The sequence below is a fragment of the Eubalaena glacialis genome, chromosome 6, assembly GCF_028564815.1.
Source record: "Eubalaena glacialis isolate mEubGla1 chromosome 6, mEubGla1.1.hap2.+ XY, whole genome shotgun sequence".
NCBI lineage: Eukaryota > Metazoa > Chordata > Mammalia > Artiodactyla > Balaenidae > Eubalaena > Eubalaena glacialis.
The window spans coordinates 145,951,355-145,959,431 of record NC_083721.1 but is presented as its reverse complement, the minus strand read 5'-3'; positions in this window follow the sequence as shown (position 1 = coordinate 145,959,431).

Genomic DNA, 8,077 nt, shown 5'->3' with positions numbered 1-8,077 from the left:
GTTGTTTTTGTAGGTCCTTTTCTTCTCTTGTGTTTCCCACTTAGAGAAGTTCCTTTAACATTTGTTGTAGAGCTGGTTTGGTGGTGCTGAATTGTCTTAGCTTTTGTTTGTGTGTAAAGCTTTTGATTTCTCCATCGAATCTGAATGAGATCCTTGCCAGGTAGAGTAATCTTGGTTGTAGGTTCTTCCCTTTCATCACTAAGTATATCCTGCCACTCCCTTCTGGCTTGTAGAGTTTCTGCTGAGAAATCAGCTGTTAACCTTATGGGAGTTTCCTTTTATGTTATTTGTCATTTTTCTCTTGCTGCTTTCAATCATTTTTCTTTGTCTTTAATTTTTGCCTATTTGATTACTATGTGTCTCGGCATGTTTCTCCTTGGGTTTATCCTGTAATGGACTCACTGTGCTTCCTGGACTTGGGTGGCTATTTTGTTTCCCATGTTAGGGAAGTTTTCGACTATAACCTCTTCAAGTATTTTCTCAGGTCCTTTCTCTCTCTCTTGTCCTTCTGGGACCCCTATAATGCAAATGTTTTTGCGTTTAATGTTGTCCCAGAGGCCTCTTAGGCTCTCTTCATTTCTTTTCATTCTTTTTTGTTTATTCTGTTCCGCAGCAGTGAATTCCACCATTCTGTCTTCCAGGTCACTTATCCATTCTTCTGCCTCAGGTATTCTGCTATTGATTCCTTCTAGTGTAGTTTTCATTTCAGTTATTGTATTGTTCATCTCTGTTTGTTTGTTGTTTAATTCTTCTAGGTCTTTGTTAAACATTTCTTGCATCTTCTCGATCTTTGCCTCCATTCTTTTTCCGAGGTCCTGGATCATCTTCACTATCATTCTTCTGAATTCTTTTTCTGGAAGGTTGCCTATCTCCACTTCATTTAGTTGTTATTCTGGGGTTTTATCTTGTTCCTTCATGTACATAGCCTTCTGCCTTTTCATCTTGTCTATCTTTCTGTGAATGTGGTTTTTGATCCACAGGCTGCAGGATTGTAGTTCTTCTTGCTTCTGTGCCTGCCCTCTGGCACACTTTTAAAATTCTAGTCATATCTATTCTGATAGCCAACTTGGGGCTTGAAATGTACTCTTTGATTGGTCTGATGATTTTAAATCTTTTATTTTCTTTTTGTTGTTGTTTACTGTGAACAGGGAGCTTTAGCCTCTATTTTTAGCATTTTGACATGTTTTGTATTACTGATTCCTGAATCTGTCAATTAAAATTATATTGTTTTCTATGTGCTATGTGTTTGTGACAGGAGGGGATGAGGGGCAATGAATATGTATACAGAGCAAAGTGATGGATGGACAGATGGATGATTGGAGGGAAGATTTACCAATAACATAGGAATTTCAAGTTTTAATCCCCATTAGATAATAAACCCCACAAATATATATTTTTTTGATTAACATAGGAATTCAAAATCCTAGTACAGTATATGTCATAATGGAGACTCAGTATTTTTTGATGAATAAATATTTTCTATATCTGTGTACTAGTATCTATGCAACATGTAAAAGAAAGAGTCTACAGGAAGTTGCCTTGGGGGAGAGCCTCAGAGGGAAGGAGTAAAATGAGGACAAGGTAGAGAAAAATTGAACTGAAGATAAAGGATTTATTTTAATTTATTTTTTTATTGAAGTATAGGTAATTTACAATGTTGTGTTAGTTTCAGGTATACAGCAAAGTGATTCAGTTATATATATATATATATATATATATATATATATATATATATATACACACACACACACACGTCTTTTTCAGATTCTTTTCCGTTATAAGATATTGAGTCTAGTTCCCTGTGCTATAGAGTAGGACCTTGTTATTTATCTATTTTATATATAGTAGGGTGTATGTGTTAATCCCAAACTCCTAATTTATCCCTCCCCCCTTCCCCTTTGGTAACCATAAGTTTGTTTTCTATGTCTTTGAATCTATTTCTGTTTTGTAAGCAAGTTCATTTGTGTCATTTTTTAGAGTCCACATATAAGTGATATTGTATGATATATATATATATATTTTTTTTTTAATTTAGAAGTCAAAGATTTTTTTAATTTTTGAATTTTATTTATTTTTTTTACAGCAGGTTCTTATTAGTTATCCATTTTATACATATTAGTGTATATATGTCGAACCCAATCTCCCAGTTCATCCCACCACCCCCCCACCAGTTTCCCCCCTTGGTGTCCATACGTTTGTCCTCTACATCTGTGTCTCTATTTCTGACCTGAAAACCAGTTCATCTGTACCATTTTTCTAGGTTCCATATATATGCGTAAATATACGATATTTGTTTTTCTCTTTCTGACTTCCTTCACTCTGTATGACAGTCTCTAGATCCATCCACGGAGAAGACAAAGGATTTTGAAGAGGGAGAGTGACATGAATCTGTCACTTTAAACTCTAAAGTGACCATCCATCAATTTAGGGGCTTTTCTTGGGTTTTACTTTTTCTTTGTTCAGTGATGCCTCTTCAAACAGTAAGAAACTGTGCATGCATTTCCTGGGAATGTTTATTGAAGAAAAGGAATTCAGAGCATAAGACAGAACAGACTCTTGGCTGCATATGAACAATTTGTTCCAAAAAATCAGATTTAAATCTTACCGTAGTGATAAAATGAAAACGTTTTCAACATCTGCCTTACTGAGACCCTGGCCTCTTAGGCTTCATCACGGCGATGGCCCCGTGTCCTTTGATGAGGCTGTCAGAACTGGAGGGTTGCGGGGCGTGTGGAGATGGCCCCTGCTTGGTGGTGGTGTTCCCATGTCATCACCTCAGAACCACAGAGAGCTGCCAATGGATGCCGTCAGAGTCATTGTAAGAATCCTGAATATCAAAAAAGATATCTTTTTCAGAATGGAGAGCAGCACAAGCCATCCATAGGGAACAGAGCTATAGGCAGCCTGACATATTTCAAGCTGAAAGCTGCGTAGTGCTTTTTCTTCCTTAAAAATAGGCCTTTGCTGTAAAATAAAATGCCACAATCAATCATTGGATTTCACTGTTATAACTTGTTCAGTTCCTTTAAATTAAATTGTGGTTAAAACCTGAAACAGACACACTTTTTTAAAAAATAAAATGAAAGTATAAGATTGATGAGAAGAAGAAAGAAGTTGTGATTCTCCCTGCCCTTCCTACCCAACACTGATAACTGTGACAGTGCATTTTCAAGAAGTGATAAGGTGTGTTTTGTCACCTTAATATGCTCAAAAGACATCTTTTCACATCCTGTTTTCTGTGATGTGGTTATTTCTCACAAATTCTTGCCATAGGCTTTTTTTCCCTTGAGAGTATATTATGAAACTGCTGCAATAAAAATATGTTTATCCAGAAATAGACTCACAGACATAGAAAACAAACTTATGGTTACCAAAGGGGAAAGGGTGGGTAAGGATGAGTTAGGAGTTTGGGATTTAGCAGATACACATTACTATACATAAAATAGTTACAAAACAAGGTCCTACTGTATAGCACAGGGAGCTATACTCAATATCGTGTAAAAACCTATAATGGAAGATATATATATCTTCTGTTGCATGATTCTATTGAAGGCTTCCTGCCCCTCATTTTCTCTAATCTCTTTTCCTGGATGTGTTGAATGGATTGATCCTTTCTTTTTTTTCTCTTTTCTCCCCTCTTTTATATTTCATTGTCCTTTTTCCTCTCTCTCTCTCTCTCTCTCATTCTCTCACACACACAGAGACACATACACATACACATGCATGCACACACACACACACATCTTTGGCTTTATCTTCCAACCCTTCTCTTGACTTCTTTATTTCTGATATCATGTTTTTCTTCTCTGAGGTTCCTTTCTTATTCCCTGAATGCTCCTTTTTGATAACATCTTGTTCTCATTCCATGTGTGCAGTGTATTCTGTGATCTCTGAGTATATTGGTGTATGTATATGTAAGAAGTTTTCTTCTCCCAGCAATCTTGGTTTTTTGGGGTTTTCTTTTCAGTTTGTTCTTTTTTTCTATGTATTTGTTGTAGTCTCTGTCTTTTGGGTTATAGACTTTCCTCAGATGTTTGGCAATCCTTGTTTGCCAATTCTTATTTAAGAGTCAGGGATGAAAAAGCTGCTTTAGAAACTCTGAGGACATATGTAGAGCTTGTTGACTGAGAATTGCAGTGTAGAGTGATCCGGTTGGAAGTTTGTTGGGAAACTCTTAGTATCATAATCTTTCATTCTGCCTCATGGGCTGCTCAGATTCCAGTGAGAAGGAGCTTTGGTTTCCTGCCTGAGAGCCTGGTGAAGAAAGATTGGCTTCTTTTTTTTTTTTTTTCACTCAGCGTAATTCTCTTGAGTTCCACAGAGTTGTTATGTGTATCAAGAGGTAATATAAATGGAATCATAGAGTATGTAACCTTTTGAGATTGTCTTTTTTCACTCAGCATAATTCCTTTGCGTGCCACCAAAGAGGCTGCATGTATTCATTTTAATTGCAGAGTAGTATTCTGTGGTATGGAAGAACTGCCGTTTTAACCATTCACCCACTGAAGAACATTTGGATTGTTTCCAGCTTTTGGCTCTTATGAATAAAACTGCTGTGGACTTTAATGTGTAGGTTTTTGTGTGAACATAAATTTCATTTCCCTGTGAATGCTGAGCAATATGATTACTGGGTAATATGGTAAATGCATGTTTAGTTTCAAAAGAAACTACCAAACGGTTTCCCAGAGTGCAGTGCCATTTTGCACTTCTACTAGTAATGTACAGGTGATCTAGTTTCTCTGTATGTTCTCCAGAGTTTGGTATTTGCTCATGGTTAATTAGGTTGTTTGTTTTTCAGATTGTCCTTTGGTGTCTTATCTATGAATGATTAGCTTAACCCAAGATCACAAAGATTTTATCCTGTTTTCTTCTAGAAGTTTTTTTTTTTTTTAACATCTTTATTGGAGTATTATTGCTTTACAATGGTGTGTTAGTTTCTGCTTTATAACAAAGTAAATCAGCTATACATATGCATATATCCCCATATCTCTTCCCTCTTACGTCTCCCTCCCTCCCACCCTCCCTATCCCACCCCCCTAGGTGGTCACAAAGCACCGAGCTAGTCTCCCTGTGCTATGTGGCTGCTTCCCACTAGCTATCTATTTTACATTTGGTAGTGTATATATGTTCATGCCACTCTCTCACTTTGTCCCAGCTTACCCTTCCCCATCCCCGTGTCCTCAAGTCCATTATTTAGTAGGTCTGCGTCTTTATTCCCGTCTTGTCCCTAGGTTCTTCATGACCATTTTTTTTTTTTAACATCTTTATTGAAGTATAATTGCTTTACAATGGTGTGTTAGTTTCTGCTTTATAACAAAGTGAATCAGTTATACATATACATATGTTCCCATATCTCTTCCCTCTTGCATCTCCCTCCCTCCCACCCTCCCTATCCCACCCCTCTAGGTGGTCACAAAGCACCGAGCTGATCTCCCTGTGCTATGCGGCTGCTTCCCACTAGCTATCTATTTTACATTTGGTAGTGTATATATGTCCATGCCACTCTCTCACCCTGCATGACCATTTTTTTTTTTATTATTATATGTGTTAGCATACGGTATTTGTTTTTCTCTTTCTGACTTACTTCACTCTGTATGACAGACTCTAGTTCCATCCACCTCACTACAAATAACTCAATTTCCTTTCTTTTTATGACTAAGTACTATTCCATTGTATATATGTGCCACATCTTCTTTATCCATTCATCTGTTGATGGGCACTTAGGTTGCTTCCATGTTCTGGCTATTGTAGATAGAACTGCAATGAACATTGTGGTACATGACTCTTTTGGAATTATGGTTTTCTCATGGTATATGCCCAGTAGTGGGATTGCTGGGTCGTATGGTAGTTCTATTTGTAGTTTTTGAAGGAACGTCCATACTGTTCTCCATAGTGGCTGTATCAATTTACATTCCCACCAACAGTGCAAGAGGGTTCCCTTTTCTCCACACCCTCTCCAGCATTTATTGTTTGTAGATTTTTTGATGATGGCCATTCTGACTGGTGTGAGATGGTATCTCATTGTAGTATTGATGTGCATTTCTCTAATGATTAATGATGTTGAGCATTCTTTCATGTGTTTGTTGGCAAGCTGTATATCTTCCTTGGAGAAATGTCTGTTTAGGTCTTCTGCCCATTTTTGGATTGGGTTCTTTGTTTTTTTGATATTGAGCTGCATGAGCTGCTTGTAAATTTTGGAGATTAACCCTTTGTCAGTTGCTTCATTTGCAAATATTTTCTCCCATTCTGAGGGTTGTCTTTTCATCTTGTTAATGGTTTCCTTTGCTGTGCAAAAGCTTTTAAGTTTCCTTAGGTCCCATTTGTTTATTTTTATTTCCATTTCTCTAAGAGGTGGATCAAAAAGGATCTTGCTGTGATTTATCTCATAGAGTGTTCTGCCTATGTTTTCCTCTAAGAGTTTTATAGTGTCTGGCCTTACATTTAGGTCTTTAATCCATTTTGAGTTCATTTTTGTGTATGGTGTTAGGGAGTGTTCTAATTTCATTCTTTTACATGTAGCTGTCCAGTTTTCCCAGCACCACTTATTGAAGAGGCTGTCTTTTCTCCATTATATATTCTTGCCTCCTTTATCAAAGATAAGGTGACGATATGTGCGTAGGTTTATCTCTGGGCTTTCTATCCTGTTCCATTGATCTGTATTTCTGTTTGTTTTTGTTTTGTTTGTTTTTCAGATTGTCCTTTGGTGTCTTATCTACAAATGATTAGCTTAACCCAAGGTCACAAAAATTTTATCCTGTTTTCTTCTAGAAGTTTTAGAGCTTTAGGTTTTATATCTAGGTCTTGGACCTATTTTGAGTTAATTTTTATATATAGTATAATGCATGGATTAAGGTTCCTTTTTTATTATTAGATATTGAATTGCTTCAGCATCATGTATTAGAAAAGCTATTCTTTCTCCATAGAATTGCTGCGTCTGTCAAAAATCAATTGGCCATATTTTTGAGGGTTTATTTCTGGACTGTCTATTCTGCTCTGTTGATCTATGTATGGTTTTGCCAATCCCACAGCTTTATAGTGAGACTTGAAGTCAGGCTCTGTGAATCTTCCAACTTTCAGCTTCTTTATAAAAATTATTGCGAGTATTCTAGTTCCTTTACCTCTCCATATACATTTTAGAATCAGCTTATCAACATCTACAAAAATCTTACAAAGATTTCAATTGGGGTTGTAATGAATCTATAGGCCCACTGGGGAGAACTGACATCTTAACACTGTTGAGTCTTCTAATCCACAAGCATGGTATACAATTGCATTTACTAAGGTCGTTTATGATTTCTTTGATCAACGTTTTACCATTTTCAGCACATAGATCTTGAACATATTTTGCTAGATTTATACCTAAGTATTTCATATTTGTGCTGCTATTATAAGTGGCTGTGCCAGGCATCAATTTGTTTTCCATATCCCAGGTGATATGTTTCAGCTCTTAATCCTCAGAGGCTAGGACATGGTCTAGCGTAGACTAAGAACTTAATAAATATTTGTTGACTATTGGTTTTGATGTTAGACAATTTGAGTTCTATTCCTGGCACTAATCACTGTGATATCTTGGGTAAGACACACAATCTCCCTGAGCCTCATTTCATCCATCTGAAACTAATGCATTGGTGGTGGTGGGGAGGGGGGTTGACCAGAGCTTCAAGATGGCAGAAGAGTAAGACGTGGAGATCACCTTCCTCCCCACAAATACATCAGATATACATCTACATGTGGAACAACTCCTACAGAACACCTACTGAACACTGGCAGAAGACCTCAGACCTCCCAAAATGCAAGAAACTACCCACGTACCTGGGTAGGGCAAAAGAAAAAAGAAAAAACAGAGACAAAAGAATAGGGACGGGACCTGCACCAGTGGGAGGGAGCTGTGAAGGAGGAAACGTTTCCACACACTAGGAAGCCCCTTCGTGGGCGGAGACTGCGGGGGGCGGAGGGGGGAAGCTTCGGAGCCACGGAGGAGAGCGCAGCCACAGTGGTGCGGAGGGCAAAGCGGAGAGACTCCCGCACAGAGGCTCAGCGCCGAGCAGCACTCACCAGCCCGAGAGGCTTGTCTGCT